The sequence below is a fragment of the Pan troglodytes genome, chromosome 18 (genome assembly GCF_028858775.2).
Source record: "Pan troglodytes isolate AG18354 chromosome 18, NHGRI_mPanTro3-v2.0_pri, whole genome shotgun sequence".
Lineage (NCBI taxonomy): Eukaryota > Metazoa > Chordata > Mammalia > Primates > Hominidae > Pan > Pan troglodytes.
The window spans coordinates 16,715,801-16,739,528 of NC_072416.2; the positions used below are offsets into that span (position 1 = coordinate 16,715,801).

A 23,728-nucleotide genomic window follows, 5' to 3' on the forward strand; every position below is an offset into this window, starting at 1 on the left:
TCAAAGGTAAAACTTAAAATTACCTGTAATCACATATGCCAGTAGTCCTCATGGTGTGATTTGTTAGCAGTTGTCTTTTCATTTCAAACTTTGCTAGTCTTGCTGCATAGGGGAAAATGCAAATCGAGTTAAGAAAGTTCAGCTCAGACCATTTATATGTTACCTACGTATAAAATTTATATATGTTACAATGTTACCTACATTGTAACATTATACATTTAACTCTTGTTTTAAAAATAGTTTATTTGGCTTTTTTTTTGTTGAATAGATGAGTTGCTTCTTGATGTAAAGTGTTTATTATTAGTTGCGTGTTACGTTTGAAAGGTGCTATGGAAACAGACATGTAGGTAATAACTTGTCAAAACAGAAGGCTATACTTTAAATTATCTAGAGTTAGAGACATTGAACACTTTGGAGATGGAAATTTATCCAAATTGAGAGTAATGAATTTATATTAATTTGAGCAAGCAGTATCTTGTTCCAGGGTAAAAGAGGTCATTACTGGTTTTTAAAATCAGAACTTTAAAAAATATTCACCTGTATGTAAAAGATGTTGACTGAAAATGTTCCATTTTTCTAGGCATAGGGGATAGATTGTTGAATGGACAAAAGTTCATGCTTTTATGAAGTTTTACATTTGAGAGACACAAATGTTAACTAGAAAATGAATACTGTGCACATATCTCTGATTTGTAATTAAGGTGTTTCATTGATTTTTAAGATGCATATGTGAGATAGAATGACATCTTAAAATTAGCATGTGGTTGGCAACTTTTCTTAGTAGGACATTATATCTTGAAATTGATGGCATCTTAGAGTCAATGAAATAGGGAATATGTAAAAATTATTACATAATTTTACTACATGAATAGGGAATATGAAACAATGATTAATGTTTAACACCAAAAACTTGATTCAAAGGGTGACTTGCAAAATGAAGATACACAATATTTCTGGACCCTTCCATTTAAACTAGAATTCTTTACTAAGAAGATTCCTGTAGAGATTTTCCCTTTATGTAAAACAAATGGAGAATCAATGTTTGTAAATATAAGAACCATTTTTTTGAAAATGTTTAAAAGGAAACAAACTGCTTGGTGAATTTTCACGAAGAGCAGATGGTGTGGTTAGTGTGTTTGAGGTAAAGTTAATCAGATAATATAACCAGACAGTTGTATGAATATGGTTTTTTGTGTTTTTTGTTTGTTTCTATTCTGGAAGATCCACTTATAAATGAAAGTTTTCTCAAATGGGACGTCCTTAAATTGGATCTCAGTGAATTATAGTTGTTATTGTTGTTTAAGAAATATATTTGAAAACATACTTACTCTGTGTGAAGTACACAGTTTATATGGGAAGCTAGTTCCGTGGTATACCTTAGCTGGAGACCTGTGTAAGGACTTTTTCTGTCTAATATTGAGTGCAGGTTTCACAGCAAACTCAATCACGTGAAGACCCTTTGCGTACCTTCTTCCTCAGGTGGACTTGTGCTTTGCGTCTTAAAGTGTGGTGCCCACACCATCAGCACGTCAGCAGCATCCTGGAGCTTGTTTGAAATGTAGACTCTGAGCTCCACTCCAGACCAACTGGACCAGAATTTGCATTTTAAAAGATCCCTTCCTGGGCAATGCACGTGAACATATAAAAATCACGGGACCAGATCTGTGGCTGTCAAACTTGAGTATGTATTAAAAGGATTGCTAGCCTCCTCCTCCAGGGTCTCTCTCTGATTCAGTACGTCTGGGCTGGGCCCATAGAATTTACATTGTTAACAAATTATCAGGTGATGCTGATGCTGCTGGTCCAAGGACCATACTTTGAGAACCATTAGAGTAGAGCTCCTTCTCTTCTCACCTTTTTCTGTTCTCTCTTCTAATTCCTCACCCCGGCTTTTTAAAATAGATTATTATAATCATATACTTTGGCTCGATTGGAGGAAACAAAAGCACTTTGTCCTATAATTTATGGTGATGGCCACACTAAAATTGCTTGTCACCAATTTCAGAGAAAACTTAGACTCTAAAGTTGTAGGTGGTTCTCTTTTGCTTCTTTTTGCGAGGTGCTTTTAACATTTACAAATTCTTTTCATGTAGATAAGATGTTCATATGGTTCAAAAATTAAAATGACGTAAGACATATTTTGAGAAATCTAAATTCCAATTGTCTTGATTCTCTCCATAAATAACCTTTCATTTGTTTCCTATAGATGTCTTTTTTTTGTATAGATACAGATACAAGCAAATACTAATATACTATATATACTCTTTTTATATAAAATATACATACTATGTGAATATTTTCCTTGCTTTTTTTTTAAAGTTAATATTATCTTGACATATCTTCATATTAGTATATAGGAAACATTTTTCTACGCGTCTTTTCTTTTTTTTGAGACAGAATCTCGCTCTGTCACCCAGGCTGGAGTGCAGTGGCACCATCTCAGCTCACTGTAACCTCCATCTCTCAGGTTCAAGCGATTCTCCTGCGTCAGCCTCCCAAGTAGCTTGGGACTACAGGTGCATGTGCCACCAGGCCCGGATAATTTTTGTATTTTTAGTAGAGATGGCGTTTCTCCATGTTGGCCAGGCTGGTCTCAAACTCCTGACCTCAGGTTATCCACCTGCATCGGCCTCCCAAAGGGCTGGGATTACAGGCATGAGCCACTGCATCTGGCCCAGAAAACATTTTTCTAAACAACTGTAAAATATACATTGTTTAGCTGTTTAGCCTCCAGTGATCAATATTTGAGTTGTTTCCAGTCTGAGACTCACAGATGACGCTGTGCTGAATAACCTTGTGCACATATTATTTTGTATATTTGTAGGCATTATCTGTGGGATACATTCCTAGAGGTGGGATTGCTGGTCAGTGGGCAATGCATTTATAATTGGTATAAATACTTTCTTCCTCCAGAGTGGCACTTATTTTGAACTTGCCTAAGTAATGTATGAGACTCCTTATTTCTCCATAACCTCTCCAACAGTTAACCTTTGGATTCGTGTCAGTCTCGTAGATGAAAAATGATAACTCCATGTAGTTTTAATATGCATTGCTTTCATTATGAATCGGGGTGAGCATCTTTTCATGTGCCTAAAGGCTATTTGTATTCCTTTTTCTGTGAGCTATCTGTTCATACCCTTTGCACATTTTTCTTTTGGATTGCTTTTTCTTACTAATTTCTATAAGTGTATAAATTAGAGAGATTAGCCCTTTGTTAAGTTGCAGTTTCCCTCAACTTGTCACTTGTTTTTAAAAATGACTTTCATGTATTTTGGTATAAAGAAGGCTTAAATATGGCTTTCTTTACATTTTATGTACTTAACATTAATCTCTTATGGTATCTGGATTTTACGTCAAAGGCCTCCACGATTTCTGGAATCTGCCCATGTTTTCTTTTAGTGCTTTTATGGTTTCATTTTAACACCTAAATCTCTGATCCACTTAGGATTTATTCTGGTGTTCAGAGTGATTTATAATTCAACTTTTCCTTTTTCCATGTGGCCACCAGTTATCTTTACCGATTTGTTTCAGTTTTCATCTCTGAATCCAGTTGATGGTGGTGTGAGTTTCTGGATGTATTGGGGTACATCTCTGCACTTTCTATTCTATGACATTAGTCTTTCTATTCATATAGCAGTACTACATTGGTTTTATAAAATGTTTTAATATCTTTTAAAACTAGTTTCCCCTTGTTGCTTTTTTTTTTTTTTTTTGGCAATTCTTGCTAGTTTATTTTTCCATGTGAACTTTAGAATCGTTTTGTCTAGTTCCAGAAAACACTTTTTAAAGAATCAAGATCATGTTAAGTTTATGAACTTAAAATCTATTTGACTTCTCTGAGCCTCAGTTTTCTAATCTGTAAAAGGAGCAATAGTGTCTGTAAGAATGCTGGAGGGATTAAAAGAGAAAACGTGTGAAACTCGTCGCTTAGTGCCCTTGGTCCACTCCCACCTTTGTTGCCAACATGGGCTGAGGTTGCCATTCCCTCATTTTTTCCCCACTGTTACCCATCTCACTTTCAAAAAAGAAAAAAAGAAAGGACCATAAAGAAAAAGTTACAAGACATTAGAATCCAAGTTAAAACTAAGCTCTTGTTCAGTTTCAGCAGGACAATTAATGTACCTGAAAACCAGAGAACAAATTCAGCCTGGCGTTCAAGGCCCCCTCCTGCTTCTAGCCTTGCTGCCTTAGTCTCTCTTGGATGTACCCTAACAATGGTGCTGCTTATGTTTCCTAGAGGCCCTGTGTTTCCTGGAACCCCATTCCTCCCACCCAGAATATAGTGCTACGTAATTCTGCCAGTTCAGATCTGTTAGTGTCCCCCACCCAGTCAAAAACAGTATCTGTCTCTGCATGTAGCTTGTCTGTCATGCAGCTTAACCCTTGATGAACTGTAAACTCTGTAAGGAGAGAAACTGTGTTCATCCTGCACACCAAATAATGCCCTGCACCCAACAAAATACTGGCAAAGATTGGACATTCAGATGTTTGTTAAATGAATGAATAATTGACTTTGATCTTTTTTTTTTGCTTTATATTATGTGTCTAGGTAGCTCTTATTTCACTGAGGACACTGTAAGCCCCTGGAATACAAAGCTTATGCCCACCCCTCTCCCCCTTTTTTAGAGACGGGGTCTCTCTCATGCAGGCTGGAGTACATGACACGGGCAGTGGCACAATTATGGCTTACTGCAGCCTTGAACTCCTAGGCTCAATCAATCATCCTACCTCAGCCTCCCGAGCAGCTGGGACTACAGGGGCACCACCACTCCTGGCAAATTTTTTTTTTTTTTTTTTTAAAGAGACGGTATTACTATGTTGCCTCAGTCTGGTCTCAAACTTCAGGGCTCAAGTGATTTGCCCACCTTGGCCTCACCAAGCCTGGGAATTACTGGTGTAAGCCACTGTGCCCAGCCAATTAATAATAATTATTATCATCATAAATAATGCTGGTGATGGAGATGGTGAAAGGCAGATTTATTATTATATAATAACATTATAATAAAAATAGTATTTATTGAACACATATTTCAGGAACTACTTTAGAGTCCCCAATGTGGATTATTTCATATAATCCTCAGCAGTGCTAAGAATTGGGTACTGTTCTTACACATGTGGGAAAACAGGCACACAGAGAAGTTACTTACCCCAGATCACACAGGTAGAAAGTGGTAGAACCGGGATCTAATGCAGATGCTCTGAGCCTAGCACCCCAACTCTTAGCCCGCTGCAGTTCTCCAGGCTTGTTTGTTAAATACAGTTCTTTGAATACAGTCGTGTATAGGTTCTCGAACAATTTAGGAAAAGTTTTAGTTACATTTTCAAATTTTTACTTTCCTTCCTGACCATTCCATTTTAATAACTTCGATTTTGTTATTTCCAGTTTATCTTAGACTTCACATTCTCCAAGAGACACAACCTTGTCTGGCATGTAGTAGGTGCTCAATAAAAAGTAATTTCTGCCTTTTTTTTTCCAGGTTCACAATAAAGGTGCTAAGAAAGAGAATGTAAGACAGGAAAATAATTAAATATTCTTACCGAGGTAAGTTTTTTTATAATTTTTTTTTAACAAAGAAACTGTAATTTATTTATTTCTTTTACCTCCTCTTACAGCCTGCTTTCTTGAGGTCTAACAGGGAGATTGTTTTAGGAGTGGTTAAGTTCATAGAACCTAGAGTTCTTAAGGTAGATGCCAGGAATGTGGACTGTTCAAATAAGTTCATTTGACGTTCTCAACCTCTTCGAATCTAATCTTTATTTTCCTGTTTTCTGATGGTTTTAAAGCATGGTACTGAGAAGGAAATCTAGCAAGTAGAAACCCATAGCTATTTGGTGGTTATATATACTTGCAACATTCAGTGAATACTTTTTTCTTAAAATAGGGAGTTGAAAGAATTTTAAGCTACTTTTGGTGAGATATGAACACTTAAAATTTTGGGGTTTTTTTACTATAATAATGAAAAAAATTTCTATCCGTATAAAACAACATAATGATAGAACTTAGCATCCAACTTCTACCACCAAGAAATGACTGCTATTAATATTTTGGTGAACATACTTTTAGAAATCTATCTATGGATATAGAAGAATTTATATACAAAATTTTAAATAAATTGGTTTGCCTGTATATAGTAGTCTTTTTTAATGGAAAACTATGTTTTGTACATCTCTGCGGGAATTGGAAAGATACGCGTAATCCTACATGATCATTTTACTGGCTGCCTAATGTTCCATCTTTTAGAGGCACCATACTTTATGCCTTTGATGACCTTTTAGATTGTTTCTAGTTTTCCCTTGTTGATGTATTGATCAGCCTTCTGCTTATATCATTGTATACTTGTTCATTTCTCTTCTTAGATGTGTAACTGCTGGGTCAGAGATTATACACATTTAAAATGTTGAGACATGGCTTACCTGTCCTCTAAAGAGACTGCCAGTTTATAACCCCCCTCAGAATCCACAAGAGTCCTGCTTTCCATATCCTTGCCCACACAATTTTGTTAATGTTTATGTATATGTAACTTTTTTCCAAATTTATTTATTTATTTTAAATAGACAAATAAAATTGTATGTATGTATTGTGTACCACATGTTTCGAAGTATGTGTGTATTGTGGAATGTTTCAATCTAGCTAATTATGCATTACCTCACATAGTTACCATTTTCGTGGTGAGAACATTGAACATTTACTCTCTTTGTATTTACTCTATTTTTGGAAGAATACAGTATATCATAATTAACAATAGTCACCATGCTGTACTATAGATCTCTTTGAATTATTCCTTCTATCTAACTGGAATTTTGTATTCTTTGACTAACATCTCCACACCACCACCCCCACCTGCCCCCGACCTTCTAACGCCTCTGGTAACCATCATTCTACTCTCTTCTTGCATGAGATCAACTTTTTCAGATTCCTTATATGAGTAAGAACATGTAGTATTTGTCTTTCTGTGTCAGGCTTATTTCACTTAAAGAGGTGATGTTCTCCAGTTTTGTCCATGTTGTCACAAATGACAGGATTTCCTTTTTTATACTTGAATAGTACTCCGTTGTGTATATATACCACATTTTCGTTATCCATTCATCTGTTGATGGACACTTAGGTTGCTTCTGTATCTTGGCTATTGTGAATAATGCTGCAATAAATGTGAGAGTGCAGATTATCTCTTTACTGATTTCATTTCCTTTGCATAAATACCCAGTAGTGGGATTGCTGGATCATATGGTAGTTTCATTTTTAATTTATTTCAGAAACCCCCACACTGTTTTCCATAATGGCAATAATTTACATTCCTCCCAACGGTGTTCAAGGGTTTCTTTGTCTCTACATTTTTGTCAGCATTTGTTACCTTTTATCTTTTTGATAGGAGCCATTCCAACAGGAGTGAGGCGATATCTCACTGTGGTTTTAACTTGCATTTATTAGTGCTGTGTAACACTGTTTCATGTATTTGCTGGCTATTCGTATGCTGCCTTTTTTTTTTTTTTTTGAGGCAGAGTTTCACTTTTGTCATGCAGGCTGGAATGCAATGCTGCTATCTTGGCTTACTGCAACCTCCGCTTCCCGGATTCAAGCGATTCTCCTGCCTCAGCCTCGCAAGTAGCTGGGATTACAGGCATCCGCCATCATGCCCGGCTAATTTTTGTATTTTTAGTAGAGATGGGGTTTCACCGTGTTGGCCAGGCTTGTCTTGAACTCCTGACCTCCGATGATCCACCCGCCTCGGCCTCCCAAAGTGCTGGGATTCAGGCATGAGCCACTGCACCCGGCCATTTGTATGCTTCTTTTGAGAAATGTCTACCAGGCTAGAGTGCAGCGGTGCAATCACGGCTCACTGCAGCCTTGACCTTCTAGGCTCAAGTGATCCTCCCACCTCAGCCTCCCTAGTAGCTGGGACCACAGGCACATGCTACCACACTCTGCCAAATTTTTTGTATTTTTTGTGTAGACAGTGTCTCGCCATGTTGCCCAGGCTGGTCTCAGACTCTGGGCTCAAGCAGTCCACCCACCTCGGCTTCCCAAAGTGCTGGGATTATAGGTGTGAGCCACCACCTTTGTCCATTTTTTAATTGGATTTTTTTCCTGCTATTGAGTTGAGTTTCTTACATATTTTGGATGTTAACCCCTTACCAGATGTATAGTTTGCAGATATTTTCTCCCATTCTTTAGGAAGTTTCTTCACTGTTGATTGCTTTCTTTGCTATGCAGAAGCTTATTAATTTGGCATAATCCCATTTGTCATTTTGTGCTTTTATTGCCTGTGTTTTGGGGTTCATATCTAAAAATCATTGTCCAGACCAGTGTCATGGAACTTTTCCTCTATGTTTTCTCCTAGGAGCTTAATGTTTTCACATCTTACATTTAAGTCTTTAATACATTTTGAGTTGGTTTTTGTATATGGCGTGAGATAAAGGTCTGATTTCATTCTCCTGCATGTGGGTGTCCAGTTTTGCCAACACCATTTAGAAGAGACTGTCCTTTCCCCATTGTTTATTCTTGGCACCTTTGTCAAAAATCAGTTAACTGTAAGTGCATAGATTTATTTCTGGGTTCTTTATTCTATTCCATTCGTCTATGTGTCTGTATTTTAAGCTAGTACCATGCTGTTTGGTTACTATAACTTCATAGTACAATTTGAAACCAGGTAGTGTGATATCTCCAACTGTTTTATTTTATTCAAGATTGTGTCTGGGTGCCGTGGCTCAAATCCCAGCACTTTGGGAGGCCAAGGTGGGAGGATAGTTTGAAAACCAGAAGTTCGAGACCAGCTGGGTGACAAAGTGAGACCCTGTTTCTGCAAAAAATAAAAATTAGCCAGGTGTGGTCATTTGTACCTGTAGTTCCAGTTACTCAGGAGGCTAAGGTGGAAGGATTGCTTGAGCCAGGAGTTCGAGGTTGCAGTGAGCTGTGTGATCGTACCACTGCACTCCAGCCTGGGCAAAGGAACAAGACTGTCTTAATAAAATAATAATATATAAATAAAATAAAGTAAATAAAATGACAAGATTGCTTTGGCTGTTCATATCCTTTGGTAGTTCCATACAAACTTCAGGATTTTTTTTCTATTTCTGTGAAGAATGTTATTGGTATTTTGATAAGAATTGCATTTAATAAGTAGTACACTTTGGGTAGTATGGGCATTTTAAAAGCATTCTTTTGATCCGTGAGCATGGGATATCTTTCCATTTATTTGTGTCTTCAATTTCTTTCACTGATGTTTTATAGTTTTCAGTGTAGAAATCTTTTACCTCCTTGGTTCAATTTATTTCTAAGTATTTTATTTTTTTGGTAACTGTTGTAAATAGGATTGTTTTCTTGATTTTTTTTTCAGATAGTTCGTTGTTAGTATATAGAAGTATTACTGATTTTTCTATGTTGATTTTATATCCTGCAACTTTATTGAATTCATTTATTGGTTCCAACAGTTTTTTTGGCGGAATCTTTAGGGTTGTCTATATATAAGGTCATGCCATCTGCAAACAGGAACAATTTTACTTCTTCCTTTCCTAATTGGATGCCTGACTCCTGAAGCCACTGAGGGTATGAGAAGCCCAAGCCTGCTGTAGTTGGCTGGCAGTGATGTGGACTGGAAATGGAGTCTGCCTCATAGGGGATACAGGCTTCCACCTGGCTCCAGGACAGGTCTGAAGGCACAGTCCCTGGGTACTGGCCTAGAGTCAGGGGCCATGGAGGTCTTCTGGGTACTGGGTTTTACTGTGTTGGGCCTGGTATTAGGGTTCAAGGCAAAGTCCTATGCTTACTTCCTTCTGTTTCCCCCATCTGATGGTATCTCTCTCCACGCTGCGCTGCCTAGGGTTGGGGAGTGGGTGACGCAGGTAATGTAAAACTATCCTTTCTACCACCTTCAGTGTGTCTTTTAAAATTTTTGTGCTATAACCAGGTACCGCAATCTGTCGTCTGTTTTTCTTAGCTCTTGTGAAGGTGTTTTCAGGAATGGATAGTTGTTCGAATTGATGTTTCTGCCCTGGGACGAATACTGGAGAGTCTTGTTCCGCCATCTTGTACCACCTTCTTTTGTATGTAACCTGTTAATCTTTTTAATCTTTGGCAATCCAGTAGGAGACAAAAAATAGTATTTTTTTGAGATAACAAGGTTTCTAATTGGAATATACCTTTTAGGTTTTCAAAGACCTCCAATTTGATATTCTTACTAACGTGAAGAGTTTTCTTATTGAGAAGATACCTGTGGTTCTCATGCATAGATGAAATACTCTTGCACTTTAAATGTGATGAGAGTGTTGAAGTATGTTGAGTTCTTTGTTTTTCAGTCTATTGCCTTCGTTAACTCATTATAAATATTTTTAAACTATAGGTCAACTGACTGTTACTATTTCAAATACTGAAAGTTTTCCTCCATAGAGAACTCTCCCTTTGTTTTTTATTCACTTATAGTGCAGTTTCAAGAAGCTTTAAGACTAGGCACGGTATCTCACAACTGTAATCCCAGCACTTTGGGAGGCTGAGGCAGGTAAACCGCTTGAGCTCAGGAGTTCAAGACTGGCCTGCACAATAACATAGTGAAATCCCATCTCTGCAAAACATGCAAAATTAGCTGGGCATGGTGGCTCACACCTGTAGTCCCAGGTGTTCAGGAGGCTGAGGCAGGAGGATCACTTGAGGCTAGGACGTGGAGGTCTCAGTGAGCCAAGATCATGCCACTGCACTCCAGCCTGGGTGACAGAGTGAGACTCTGTCTTGAAAAAAATTAAAAAGATAAATAAAGAAGCTTTAGAGACCAATTTCTTAACATGCCTCAAACGTAGATATCAATTGTGGAATAGCATATAGAATATGACTTACAAACTTGGGTGATGATATTATTGAGTTAAGTGGATTATGTGACTATGCATTCATATGTAAACCTGTGTTTACTGATGTTGAATCTCTTCTGTCTAAAGGATTTTAACAGTTTCTGATATGATTGTGATCTTTAATTTTATATTTGCCTTAGATTTTATTTTAATCAAATAAGATTTACTTGAGGAAGGTTTCATATGAAGCATATACCAACTTTGTCATTGACCTATGGTTTGTTCTTTAACTTAATAAAAAGCCAATTAACTATCAGGAGCTATTTCAAACAAGAAAATCAGAGAGCCAGCGTAGGCAATATAGTGAGACCCTGTCTCTACAAAAAATATTTAAAATTAAAATAAGAAAAAATTAGCAAGGCATGGTTATAATCCCAGCTACTCAGGAGAGTGAGGTGAGATGATTATTTGAGCCTGGAGTTGGAGACCAGCCTTGACAATATAGCAAGATCTCATCTCTTAAAGAAAAAAAAAGCCAATTAAAAGTCACCTTTTTTCTTTAGATAGAAAATACATCTTCTGGCCAGGTGTGGTGGCCCACGCCTGTAATCCCAGCACTTTGGGTGGCTGAGATGAGTGGATCACCTGAAGTCGGGAGTTCGAGACCAGCCTGGCCAACATGGTGGAACCCTGTCTCTACTAAAAATACAAAAAATTAGCCAGGTGTGGTGGCGGGCGCCTGTAATCCCAGCTACTTGGGAGGCTGAGGCAGGAGAATCACTTGAACCCGGGAGGTGGAGGTTGCAGTGAGCCGAGATCGCATCACTGCACTCCAGCCTGGGCAATAAGAGTGAAATTCCATCTCCATGGTGGGACTGTAAACTAGTTCAACCATTGTGGAAGTCAGTGTGGCGATTCCTCAGGGATCTAGAACTAGAAATACCATTTGACCCAGCCATCCCATTACTGGGTATATACCCAAATGACTATAAATCATGCTGCTATAAAGACACATGCACACGTATGTTTATTGCGGCATTATTCACAATAGCAAAGACTTGGAACCAACCCAAATGTCCAACAATGATAGACTGGATTAAGAAAATGTGGCACATATACACCATGGAATACTGTGCAGCCATAAAAAATGATGAGTTCATATCCTTTGTAGGGACATGGATGAAATTGGAAACCATCATTCTCAGTAAACTATCGCAAGAACAAAAAACCAAACACCGCATATTCTCATTCATAGGTGGGAATTGAACAATGAGATCACATGGACACAGGAAGGGGAATATCATACTCTGGGGACTGTGGTGGGGAGGGGGGAGGGGGGAGGGATAGCATTGGGAGATATACCTAATGCTAGATGACGAGTTAGTGGGTGCAGCGCACCAGCATGGCACATGTATACATATGTAACTAACCTGCACAATGTGCACATGTACCCTAAAACTTAAAGTATAATAAAAAAGAAAAAAAAAAAGAAAAAAAAAAAAAAAAAGAAATTCCATCTCCAAAAAAAAAAAAAAAAAGCGAAAAGGAAAATACAGCATTTAATAATATAGAATGCCTTTAATACTTTAATATTGATGCTTTTCTTTTCACTCCAAGTTAACATTGTTGACCATATACCACCAAGACCAGGGACCAAGTAGTACAACTGGTATTTTATTCACTGGTTTACATCCAGCACCTAATATAATACCTGGCATGCACATGGCAAACACCCACATTGTGTTTGAAGGAATGAATGGTTGGTAAATATTGTCATTGCTAGAATTAGGTTGGAAATGAGAAGGGCCTTAAATTTTAATTTGGATAAGAAAACTAGCATCTTTGATTTTTATACGTACCTAAATCTAAACATAGACAATTATAGTGATACTTGCTACCATAACATTTTGTGACATTTTGTTTGAAATGTTGAATTGGCCTGTATCCCACTTATTTTCCAACTCTGCTTTTTTGTTTGTGTGTTTTTGTTGTTGTCAAGGGAAAAGTAAGTATCTAAACTAGGTAGGAAACTAGGTCTTGTTAAATAATCATATTTATGTATCATAGTATAGACATGGGAAAGTTTTTCATAGTTATGTTATTTGAAGACAAAGCTAAAATGGATGTCCCAAAATATATTTTTAATTATAATGGAGATAAATTGAGCTATATTTTAAGTGTGGCTCCGCATTTCATTAAAACTAGAAGCAGAGAAATTGATTGCCAGCCTTTGAGAAGAATGTATAATAAATCTTTGTCCAGTATCCTGTCTTTTAAGCCTTTCTGACTCCTAACCAATTTTTCACAGCCAAACTAAACAAAGAAGATAGAATAATTAATAGATTCAAGTAGTGTTTTTGCCTCTCTTTTCATATACTTTGTTTCTGTTGGAATATGGGATTCCAAAGAGTTCATGAGCTAGTTTTAATCAGTATTTGAGCAGCAGTTATTTGCATGTATAACGTCTTAAATTGATTAAATAATCCCCCAGCAATTTTTATTTGCACTTTAATTTGCTTAGCATCCCCTTTCTTAATAAATAATCCAAAATTAAATGTAGGCAGACTTGAAATAATTGAGTCTTCAATAGTAGAGTCTAAATTAATGAAGTTTTTTTAGACTTTAAAACTCTCATATCTTCTTGTGGCTGATGGTATAATCTTGTATTTGTTTTCTAAAGTAACCAAATTTCTGGTTTCTTCAATCTCTTTTATGTGGCAATGCAGGAATTTGCTTATACGGTAGTTTTCATTTTACTGATGACTTAATTTATTTAATTGCATGCTTTAAAGCCCTGATTCTAAAAATACTCCTGGAAAGCAAGGAATTACTAGCAGTAGTTAAACAGAAGTCTTAATTAAAATTAAGGCTTTATTAGTTATTTCTCCTCTTAGCTGCATTTGTAATAATTTTTACATTGTACTTAAACAGAAAGTTTTAAGAATTTTTCAGCATCTTTAATGACTTGGATTTTGTGCATCTGCAACAGTTTCTTCCTATTTTAGGCACAAAGCTTAAAGTTTAGACTGGCAGGGGAAGTAGTCATTTGATTGGAAAGTTGGGCAGAGGAGAAAAATTTTGTCTTCATATACAGAATTAGTAGCAGTAGAATATTCAGATGGAATTGTGTTAAACTCTAACCCTAGGAAAAAAAAATTGAAGTACTTGTATGCAGTACAGAGAATAGATCCCTAGCAAAGCCAACACTCGGGGCTTACTTCTGTAGTATCTGCAGCTGAATTGGTCTCTCCCAAGAGTATTCTCATCTCAAAGTCTTAAGAGTAGAGTTTGGAAAGGGGAGGAGAGAACAGTAGCTTTGGGCCATAAGTTCCATGATGAGCTCAATAGTCAGTGAAACTCTCCAGGTTAAGGATATGTACTGAACCTCTGAATGTCCTATCCCCCTTGAGAAATTTCCTTCCTTCCTAACGCTGGGCACTTTGTTTAGTGTTGCGGCATGCTGGAAATTTATCTTGAGTTGAGGAGAGGGAGTCTGACTGTATTGCTGCAGAGTCTAGGCTACTCTCTTTAAATAGATGTCCAATGTGGGAATATGGCTGAAAACCATCAGTTCCTCCCTTATCATAGTTAGGCAATGGCAAATATTAGAATTTCATGCAAGCTTTTCCTTCTTCAGTTTGCTCAGAGAGGACGCCTAGTTCAAGGTGAAGATTAAGTGTTTGTGTATGTTAAACTCAGTAAGTTTTATTTTAAATATACTTCAGTCTGCTCTAATGTAACAAAGTTCTTCAGTCTGATTGTTCTAGCACCTATCACTCAAACATTAATTGCTGTCAGTGTGAAAGGATATCCTCCTACATCTTTTCTGGAGTACTTGAAACCATCCCACTTCCTTTTTCTTTTACCTTAAGAACTGATTACTGACACTTGGGAATTACAATCAGATTGCATCAATCTTTATGGAAAGGTTGCCAATTATTGCACTGCAAAATATGCATTTCCCTCTAATAGTAAGTGTTTCTCTTGGTGTGTCTCTCAGTTCAGTGCTTTTAAATACCTCTTAGGTGAATGAATGCTTTGTGCCATGCCCTGATTTAATATATTTAAAAGACTTTATTCATGGCTTTGTTACCTTCAGGTCTTTGGGAGGTGGAAATGGATGGAGGGGAATAATTTATGTAATAAGAAATCTTTGTAGGATCTTTTGATTGATTAGATGTCCTTGGATAGAAGAAGGATGGCCGGTGACTGTTACTTATACTGTGATATAAACTCTCAAATGAGTGTGTTCTTTGAAGAGTTGAGAGCAGTGAGGAATTTTATGGTGGGAATGTACATTGAGCCTTGTGCAATGTCTTTTGTGTGCATTACCTCATTTTGTTTTCACAACAGTTCTGTGAGGATAGATGTAATTACCCCAGTTTTAAAGAGCAGAAGGGCTCAATGAGATTGTGAAATCAGGACTTGGGCAGGCAGCTAGTAGGTTAAAAACAAAACAAAACTGTGACTTGAATACGGATCTCTCTGGCTCCAAAATCCATGCTTTCTTCCCTCGGACAGGGAAAGGTGGTGTTAGAATGCTCGAAAGTTCTTAGAATGTTGACATTGTAGACCATGGAAATGCTGAACAGAATGAAGATAACGCTACTTTATGAGCACCCCCAGCATTATTTTCACCATCCTCTATTTCTAATGCTCTTCATCATCAACTCATGAAGCCGAGGAGCCTGCCAGGGTGTCTGGCTCATCATGTTCAATACAGCAGAGACTTGTTTAATTTAGCAGCACTCTGAGATGAAAGGTTCATGACTGCCAAGTACAAACAGACCTTCTGCGGGATGTTAATTTGGTTATAGAAGAGAATGCTTGTTTTTCCTTGCTCTGTGCTAATAAAGAAGCTGGCACATTTTTTCGTGAGGAAAAAGGACTTTGACTTATTAAATCTGTGTAATCAAAGAGAAGCAGTTCTGATAAACATTTTTCTTTGTCCAGTCTTTGGTTAATTCCATTCTGTACCTGCCAGCAAATTGCAAATTGCGTGCTTTTTTGTTCTTTCCTCTTTTTTATTTTGGATTTGGTTTTATGGTTGGTCACTGTAGGGATTTATTGGTAGGAAAATAAATTATTTCCTCATTTGAACAGATTGTGTGTTTTTACAACAGGTTATCTTGTAGCAAGCAGAGTGATTCAACCAGGCGTCTGCACGGAGGTGTTGCTATATGACTTTGACCATTTTAAATAATAACAGCTTTATTGAGATATAATTCATATACCATAAAGTCTACCCTTTTAAAGTGTAGAACTCAATGATTTTTAGTATTCTCACAGAGTTGTACACCCATCACTTCTGACTAATTCCAGGACACTTTCATCACCCCAAAAAGAAATCTCATACCCACTCTCCATTCTCCCCTCTGTCTCTCTCACCTCTAGAAGCCACTCATCTACTTTCTGTCTCTTTGGATTTACCTGTTCTGGACATGCCATGTAAATGGAATCATAAAAATATGTGACCTTTTGTGTCTGGCTTTTTTCTATGTTGCAGCATGTATCAGAACTTCATTCCTTTTTATTGCTGAGTAGTATTCTGTTGTGTGGATAATACTACATTTTGCTTATTTCTTCATCAGTTGATGGACATTGTGGTGGTTTCCACTTTTTGGTTATTATGAATCATACTGCTGTGAACATTTGCATATAAATTTTCTAGTGGACACAGGTTTTCATTTCTTTTGGGTATACACCTAGGAGTGGAATTGCTGGGTTATATGGTAACTCTGTATTTAACTTTTTGAGGAAATGCCCAACTGTTTTCCAAAGTGCTTTTGTGTGAAGGTGCACCTTTTTTGTTCTCAGCAACATTTGAGGGTTCCAATTTCTCCATGTCCTTGGCAACACTTTTCCATGATTGTGTTTTTCATAGTAGCCATCCTAATGGATGTGAAGTGGTGTCTCATGATTTTGATTTGCATTTCCCTAATCACTAATGATATTGAACATCTTTTCATGTGCTTCTTGGCCACTTGTATATCTTAGAGAAATACCTACTCAAATTATTTGCCCATTTTTAAAATGGACTGTCTTTTTATTGAGTGGTGATAGTTCTTTATATATTTTGTATACACACACACCCCCAAACACCCCCACCCTTATCAGATATATGAATTGTAAGATTTTCTCTCCCATTTTGTGATTGTCTTTTCACTTTCTTCATGTTGTTCTCTGAAGCAAGTGGTGTTTTAGTTTTGATGAAGTCCAGTTTTCCAATTTGTTTTGGTTGCTTGTGCCATTCTCTGTTGGAAATTTTCTTTATTTCTAGACATCTCCCATTTAAAAAATTTGTACAAAATTAGTTTATTAACTATACAGTGAGTAAGAGGTATTAAACATCTTTTGTGTTTTCAGATATTCTCAGCTCATTCAATGTGAGAAAACCAAATCTCCTAACCTTACACTCAATGTGCTTTTTTGTTTTTTAAATCAGAAAGATGTCTTTCATTGTTCTGCGTCGCTTAAAATGCACACATCATCCCATGAGCATTTATGTGTCTAATACATACTGAGCACTTTGCAGGGCTTGGGGATCCAGAGGTGAGTGGGATGTGGCCCTATCTTTAAGGAACCAGGAGCTCACATGCCATGCTAGAAGCTTCCACAGAGGACCGTGGTGGTGCCAGGAGGGGGAAGGGAGCAGTCTCCTCTTTCGGGTGAGAATACTTTATAGAAGAATTGGTGCTGGTGCTCAGTCTGCAAAGATGGGTGGGTGATCAGAACTTTTTGTTATAGTCTGTGAGTCTCTCTTCTGGTTACTTCTGCCATGTATGCCAAGTACACTAGCACCAGATATCTCACAACAGCCTATCTAGGATTATTGATATAATAAAATGTAGATAGAGGTGTGACGACTCTGATGCCTAAAAGTGAGCCCAAAGAAAACCACTTTAATTTTTTCAGGTTTTCACAATCAGTTCAGCATGGGGTGTGTGTGTGTGTGTGTGTGTATGTGTGTGTGTGTGTAGTTCTGTATAGTCACAGCATAAAATAGGAGGCAAGGAGTGACAGTTGCTTGGCTGGAGAGGAAGACTGATTATAGACAGTTGGGTGTGTCCCATTAAGGAATTTAGATTTTGCCCTTAGTGATGGGGAGTCACTGAAGAGTCCAGCAGCGGGGAGATGATTGGATCACTCTAGTTACTATACCATGGATGCTGGATGCAAGGGGCAGGTCTAGAGACAGGCAACCCATTAGGCTGTTACACGAGTCCAGGTGACAGTTGATGAGGACCTGAACTAGGGCACTGGTGGTAGAGTTGTAGAAGACAGAGGCTGGAAATGTTTAGGAGGTACTAGTCAGGGCTCGTGGCTGCAAGTTAACAGAAACCTCACTCAAACTATCTTAAGTTAAAAGGGGAGCTAATTGGAAGATTCCTAGAGAAGGTTGCAAAAGGAATGAAATGCTGCAGAAACCAGCACAATTTCAGGGACCTCAGGGATTAGAAGTGGTACATCATCACAGGGCAGGAGCCATCTTCACAGTCACCAACCAAGAGGAAGGAAACAGCTTTTCCCTCCCAGCTTTGGTTTTAAAATCCCAGGGGCACTCTTGGCCTTGGGAGTTTGTGCTCCCCGGCCAGGCACTGGGGTCTTTGTTGGAAGCTCTCTATCACCATCACACTGAGAGTTCCTAGAAGAAGTGGAGAAGGGTTGTTCTGGCAGAGCCATCTGTGCACGTCCACTCTAGGCATATGGGTTGGACCCAGAGATCGAAACGATCTGAGAATAAGGGAAAGGTCAAGAATGCCTCCCAAAGCCGGGCGTGGTGGCTCACACCTGTAATCCCAGCACTTTGGGAGGCCGAGGCGGGCAGATCACTTGAGGTCAGGAGTTTGAGACCCCCCTAACCAACATGGTAAAACCCCGTCTCTACTAAAAATACAAAAATTAGCCGGGCATGGTGGCACCTGCCTGTAATCCCAGCTACTCAGGGGGCTGAGGCAGAAGAATTGCTTGAACCCGGGAGGCAGAGGTTGCAGTGAGCCGAGATCATGCCACTGCCCTCCAGCTGGGCAACAGAGCGAGACTTCATCTCAAAAAAAAAAAAAAAAAAAGAATGCCTCCCAAGTTAGTGGCTTTGGTAACCTATGATGGCACCACTTCTGTCCAATAAAAAGGTTCAGGGATATGCAAGCCAAGTACAGTGAGCAAAGTTTAGATCAGCTTAGTACCACACTACTCAGAAATTGTGTCTGTGTTACATAGTTTTGTGATTATTTGGTTGACTTGGCTTCCTTCACTATTAGAAACCCTGAGAGGACAGGGACTATTTTTTTTTGCTGCGATTCTCCAGATCCCAGCATACTGTACTTGGCGCATAGTGGGTGTACAGTATATATCTATGTACGAATGAATGAATGCAGGTGACCATGTGCAGTAGGTAGTTAGATTGTTTGATTGGATCTCAGGTAAGGGTGGGAAACAGATTTAGGAGTTATCTGTGTAGGGCTAGATGGTTGACAACTCTTGAAAGTTATTGGGGAAGGGACCTTTATAAAACTTCAGATGTTGTCTAGACCTGTGATTTTTATGTCCAGGTAACGAAATTGTGCCTTTTCTTTCCTTTTTTGTCCTGTTTAGTTTTTAATGCCAGTAATTATCTGCTGACAATCCTGCCAATGATTTTTTTTAAATTTTGTTACAGATTATGATTAGACTTGTGATAGATAGGAAAATAAAGGTGATAAAGACAGATTCTATTTCCTTTTTAAGAATAACTGACTCATGGGATGAAACTTTGGATATGATTTCAGATCACTCCTGTAAACTCTCACAAGAGATGTTTATAAAACACTTGGAACAATACAGATTGTACTAAGAAAATGTGCTTTGATCAACTCTGGAGATACAAAGCAGGAAACTTAATAAATCAAGTCCTATTTGTGAATGGAAAGGACTGGAAGTTCACCTTAAAAGTAAGAATTCAGCTTACATCCAGACTTAAATTTTGTAGTCTAAATAGCAGATGTTAACTTAGTTTCATCTTTTATATAAAAATAAAATGAATTATAGACTTCGTATCTTGGCATCTTGAAATCTGACTCCTGATTCCTCTCTCTTAATGACTATTGGAACACTAGGCTAGACATGGAATTTGACTTTGGTTTTTTTACCCTTTAATTTTTGAAGTCAGTGTGCTTCCAACTCTGTCTTCCCTCTGTAGTCAGGAAAACCAAACCATTGGTAGCTTGGATATGCTATAATTTTTATTATGTAAATATTAGAAAAGCACAGTTATATTTATATAAAGAGTGATATTCATACTTAAGAGAGATGGATTTTTTTTTTTTACAATTTAAAGCATAAATACAATTGTATTACTTTTATAGGCCAAGCACTCTTGTCCTGCCACCCTTCCATATGACAAGATATTATAGTAAACTGCATATATTTTGTGTTTTTGCATATTGCCTAGATTCCTTTTTTTAAATTTGCAGTACAGATGTGAGCCATTTTTATTTATTTACTTAATTTTTCACTAAAGAACTTTCATTAAATTTGGCTCTGAATGCAGGTCAGTATCTTAGCAAGTTGTAATTTAGTAGAGCATTTCTAAGAACTCAAATCGAGTTACAGCATCTCAGCTTTTTAAATTAATCTAAGGGGTATATAGATACTATGATCATTTAAAAAAACAGATTTTCATTTGAATTGCAGATTAATGCTTGTTCTTTCAGATAAAGTTTGAACAAATATCTAATAGACTAAAACTTTGTATATTTTGAATTTTACCAAAGTGACTCAAAGACTGGGAAAGTATATTTTAGATTTTAATGATGAGGTCAAAATCCTGGATTTGAGTTCTGCATAGTTTAGTTAAGTAATTACATGGAAAATTTCTGTGCCAGGATCCCAGACCCCTGCAAATTGTATCACTTCTAAAATCAGTTATAGAGCTGAAGTTTTTAAAATGTTAATTTCTGGAGGCACCCCTTATCAGCTCCTGGAAAAAATAATTAAAAATGTATCTAACATAATATAGCTTTTTCTATTTTCTGAAATGATTCTATTTTTTAAGAAGTAGTCAGCTTTGTTCTTTGCTAATTAATTCTTCAAAGGTAGTGTCATTCAAAGTGGAGAAAAAAGTTACAGCGTAGATGTCAGGGAGAGAGGAAGCAGCTCTTTTAGATGATGGTAAACATGTGGCACCGATGAAAGAAGCCTGAATCCCTTACAGAGTTTGTCTCTGGGCTTGTCCGGCTCACTCCTGTTGCACCATGTAAGATGACAAGATTGCTTTCAGGTATACAGTATTTCCACTCATTTAATTTCCAGTTTTTTTAATGACTGATAAATATAATTCAAAAAGGAGCATTAAATAATAGGGCATTAAATAATCTCTATCTAGATTTAGTTGAATTAAGGGAAGAATTTGTCTGAGTGTAGAAAGTATAAAACAGTTAAAATGCATTTGTTTAAATGTGGGTAGAATTTAGGCTGAAGTGTTGCCTAGCAGATACAATGAATTTGATAATTGATTATAAGTTTTACATATATGTGTAAGCAGATGAGATATTTCTAATGTGCTTCATCTGTAGTTTCTATAGTTTTAAGTAGCTGACAAATCTTGTTTATGCTCCCTATTGAATAATCTTTCTTAATGGACAAAGAAAGCAGAAGCTATTCACCTAGTTCTTCCTCCTGTTAATAAAATCTAAGTTTCACCCTGCATCTCAAAGTTAGCAAAATGGCGTACAGAAATTCTAAGAGAGTGGGAATTATGTGGTTTGTAAATTTCTTTAATTAGTGTGTTTTCCGTGAAACTGCAGTATATAATACAGGTAGAATAGGGGTTTTGGTCAGGGAATAGTGGAAAGCAGGGCTGGCGCTCCGCTGCACTCCAGGAGCATCATTCTAAAAGCCAGTGTTCCATGCTGTCATTAATGAATGTGGAGTCTTTTTTGGAGAAACAAAGGATAAATTACCCGTCTATCTATCCTTTTTGTTACAGCTTTATGCTAATTATTTGCTTGTATGATAAACACTGACATTTCCTATCAGAATTATTTTAAATATATAAAGCCACTTTAAACATCACCAGGAATAATAATAGCACTGCTGGTTAGGGCACCCCGTCGGTCTAAAATAGTCTTCTTATCTTACCAAAGAGAACTTGCTGGACTTTGTAAGATTATGATAACAAAGGCTACCTGAAAGGCAGTGCATGGAAGGTAAATTGTTGGGTATACCCAGTCCTGCCACAGCGTTGTTTCTCTCCCATGTTAAGACATACAGTCAGATTACAGTGACTTAGAGAATAATAACCACACTGAGAATAATTAAACATCAAGTGCTTATGGTGAAATGAGTCCACATTATCAGGCAAGTGTGGTTCCACTTGGGGCCTGACTTGGGAGACTCCCTTGTAGAGGATTCAAGATGCCCTCTGTGCTATTAATAATGGGAAATGGCTCTGTGACCTTGGGCAAGTTACTTAAGCTTGTTAACACTCTACCTGCCTGTAAAATGCTCCATTATAGAGTTGTTCTGAGGATGAATGAAGATGCTACATATAAAGTACACATTATAAATTGCCTATAGATGTTAAGCCATGGAACAATATCTTCCTTCAGAAGAAAGGGCAATAATTGGCAGTGCAGGTGTCATGAGAACCACACCTTTGTTCTGAACTTGAGTGAAACTCAAACTACATCAGGCGTCATTTCACCATGGAAATGAAATGGACAAATTTCATCATTTTAACTATCAGCTGTTGAATGTCTCTGCTTTTGGATACTTTTCTTACCATTTTACCCAAAACAGAACCATCTTCACTTTTCAAAATCTGAAAAACAAAAAAGAGAAGGTAAAATGACTGAATACTGTGGTTTGTTTTTTGATCTTTTGTTTTCATGATTATTCCTTCTCTATCAGAATAAGAATATTTACAAACTGTACTGAATGCACTATTTACAACAGTGCTTACAAGTAGTGTCTAATGTAGATATAAATTGGGTATGATATGTTCAGAACATGTGACAGGGAATCATGTCAGGCAAAATTTACTAAAAGTTTATTGGTTAGTACAATTGTTCTTTTGAGAACAAAAACATGACAGTTTAGAGGCAAGCTGAAATTTATTTGTTTATTTATTTATTTATTTATTTATTTATTTATTTATTTGAGACGAGTCTCGCTCTGTCTTCCAGGCTGCAGTGCAGTGGCGCGATCTTGGCCCACTGCAACCTCCGCCTCCTGGGTTCAAGTAATTCTGCCTCAGCCTCCCGGGTAGCTGGGATTACAAGCATGTCCACCACGCCCAGCTAATTTTTGTATTTCTAGTAGAGACAGGGTTTTACCATGTTGGCCAAGCTGGTCTCAAACTCCTGACCTCAAGTGATCTGTCTGCTTCGGCCTCCCAAAGTGTTGGATTACAGGTGTGACTCACTGTGCCTGGCCGGCAACCTGAGATTTAGAAAAGGAATAACTATTTCTAAGGAATTCTGAAGCACGTGTCACCAGCAGTTAGCTCTAACAAGAGATTTTTATTGATTATATGTCCAGTGTAGGAGTTCATTGGATTCTTTTAGAGAAAAAGTCTAAAAAAGAAGTACTGTTGCAGGGGAGAAAAGATAATAAAAGGTTTTCAAATGGATGCCCTCGAGTAGCTGTAAAATAGCCTACATATTGTGGCAAGAGATGTGGACCTTTGGGTTTTATTTGTGATAAGTTCATAAGCTTACATCTTCTGTAAAATGTCACTTTCATACTTGGTCTATAGAATTCTCTAAAATCGACAGTAAAGAATATGCTATGGTACAGAATGTTGTCTTTGATACCAACCTTTAGAGAATTTACTTAAAACTTCCTAGTATGTTTTTTAAAAAATCATTTTGGGTCCCTGTTCCTAAGCTTTTTACATTCTTTGGTGTTTGCAAGCCAGAAGGACCTCTTGGAGCTGTCAAGCTCCATTCTTCTTGCTGTACGTAGAAGTAGT

General features: G+C 37.4%; 1 protein-coding gene across 22 annotated transcripts in view; it reads left to right on the forward strand.

Annotated features, from left to right (window-relative positions):
- MRTFB (myocardin related transcription factor B) overlaps positions 1-23,728 on the forward strand; it is a 272,986-nt gene that overhangs the window by 78,873 nt on the left and 170,385 nt on the right. For 11 of the 22 annotated variants that reach the window (XM_063796696.1, XM_001146929.8, XM_054668218.2 and 8 more), the window contains exon 2: positions 5,478-5,542. The gene's annotated coding sequence lies outside the window, so the exon portion shown is untranslated. Of the gene's footprint in view, positions 1-1,479; positions 1,682-5,477; positions 5,543-19,544; positions 19,707-23,728 lie in introns of those variants that run through there. The other 11 variants (XM_054668224.2, XM_063796697.1, XM_009430333.4 and 8 more) reach the window with 3 other exon arrangements.